The following is a 2,500-nucleotide window of genomic DNA, read 5'->3' on the forward strand; positions in this document are numbered from 1 at the left end:
AGAAAAAATTTTTGTATGGGAGGGCCCCTGCTAGAACATATTTCCCAAGTGCGTCGATTTTGGGTCGCCGACACAAGCTCGGGTCAAAAAAATTTTTTTTTCACGGTGACTCAAAACATCAATTTTAGACTCCCCTGAGTATGAAAAGTGAAACGAAAATCATTTTTGAGAAGAAAAAATTTTTGTATGGGAGGGCCCCTGCTAGAACATATTTCCCAAGTGCGTCGATTTTGGGTCGCCGACACAAGCTCGGGTCAAAAAAATTTTTTTTTCACGGTGACTCAAAACATCAATTTTAGACTCCCCTGAGTATGAAAAGTGAAACGAAAATCATTTTTGAGAAGAAAAAATTTTTGTATGGGAGGGCCCCTGCTAGAACATTTTTCCCAAGTGCGTCGATTTTGGGTCGCCGACACAAGCTCGGGTCAAAAAAATTTTTTTTTCTCGGTGACTCAAAACATCAATTTTAGACTCCCCTGAGTATGAAAAGTGAAACGAAAATCATTTTTGAGAAGAAAAAATTTTTGTATGGGAGGGCCCCTGCTAGAACATTTTTCCCAAGTGCGTCGATTTTGGGTCGCCGACACAAGCTCGGGTCAAAAAAATTTTTTTTTCACGGTGACTCAAAACATCAATTTTAGACTCCCCTGAGTATGAAAAGTGAAACGAAAATCATTTTTGAGAAGAAAAAATTTTTGTATGGGAGGGCCCCTGCTAGAACATTTTTCCCAAGTGCGTCGATTTTGGGTCGCCGACACAAGCTCGGGTCAAAAAAATTTTTTTTTCACGGTGACTCAAAACATCAATTTTAGACTCCCCTGAGTATGAAAAGTGAAACGAAAATCATTTTTGAGAAGAAAAAAATTTGTATGGGAGGGCCCCTGCTAGAACATTTTTCCCAAGTAAATTCGATTTTACCCGGTGAGTCAAAAAATTTTGAAAAAAATATTTTGCCAAAATCGTGTTCATTGCCTATTATAAGGGACCAGGTCAGCTCACACGCATTTTTGGAGACCATATGGAAAGTGCGTCTGGGATTGCGGAAATTAAGTTTAGAGTGTTAAATGATGGTTTCGCAATCCCGAAAGGCTCAAAATCCACCCTAAGGTTCCCCGGGTGAAATGTGGTTTCCAAGGTGTGAGCACTATCGGTGATAGAGTTGGAATGTGATTTCCAGAGCGCAGGGCGACTGGGCTAGAGCGAAAATCATAGACAAAGGTAAGTATTGGACTGAACGACTCGAAGCAAACGAAAATCATAGACAAGGGTAATGGACTGAACGACTCGAAGCAAACGAAAATCACATACAAGAGTAATGGACTGAACGAATCGAAGCAAACGAAAACCGCAAACAAGGGTAATGGACTGAACGAATCGAAGCAAACGAAAACCACAGACAAGAGTAATGGAGTGAACGAATCGAAGCAAACGAAAACCACAGACAAGAGTAATGGAGTGAACGAATCGAAGCAAACGAAAACCAAAGACAAGAGTAATAGAGTGAACGAATCGAAGCAAACGAAAACCACAGACAAGAGTAATAGAGTGAACGAATCGAAGCAAACGAAAGTCATGGACAAGAGTACTGAAAATCGGACCAAACCTCTAGAAGCACACGAAAATCATGGACAAGAGTACTCAAAAACACGGACCAAACCTATGGAAGCACACGAAAACCATGAACACAGGGATAACTGAAAACTGACTGTGAACCTATCAGAGCATGTGAAAGCATGGACAAGAGTACTGAAAATCGGACCAAACCTCAAGAAGCACACGAAAATCATGGACAAGAGTACTCAAAAACACGGACCAAACCTATGGAAGCACACGAAAACCATGAACACAGGGATAACTGAAAACTGACTGTGAACCTATCAGAGCATGTGAAAGCATGGACAAGAGTACTGAAAATCGGACCAAACCTCTAGAAGCAAACGAAAATCATGGACAAGAGTACTCAAAAACACGGACCAAACCTATCGAAGCACACGAAAACCATGAACACAGGGATAACTGAGAACGAACCTACCTATCAGAGCATGTGAAAGCATGGACAAGAGTACTGAAAATCGGACCAAACCTCAAGAAGCACACGAAAATCATGGACAAGAGTACTCAAAAACACGGACCAAACCTATCGAAGCACACGAAAACCATGAACACAGGGATAACTGAAAACGAACCGAACCTCTCGTAGCAAACGAAAAACATGGACAAAATTATTCGAAACGAACCGAAGCTCGATGCGAAAAACATGGAAAAGCAAGCCCGTAAGTCGCACTATCAAGCCCATAAGTCGCACTATCAAGCCCATAAGTCGCACTATCAAGCCCGTTAGTCGCACTATCAAGCCCATAGGTCGCACTATCAAGCCCGTTGGTCGCACTATCAAAGCCCGTTAGTCGCACTATCAGGCCCATAAGTCGCACTATCAGGCCCGTAAGTCGCACCAAAAAGCCCGTAAATTGCCCTATCAAGCCCGTTAGTCGCACTATCA

The sequence above is a fragment of the Anopheles moucheti genome (genome assembly GCF_943734755.1).
Source record: "Anopheles moucheti chromosome X unlocalized genomic scaffold, idAnoMoucSN_F20_07 X_unloc_15, whole genome shotgun sequence".
NCBI classification, from domain to species: Eukaryota; Metazoa; Arthropoda; class Insecta; order Diptera; family Culicidae; genus Anopheles; species Anopheles moucheti.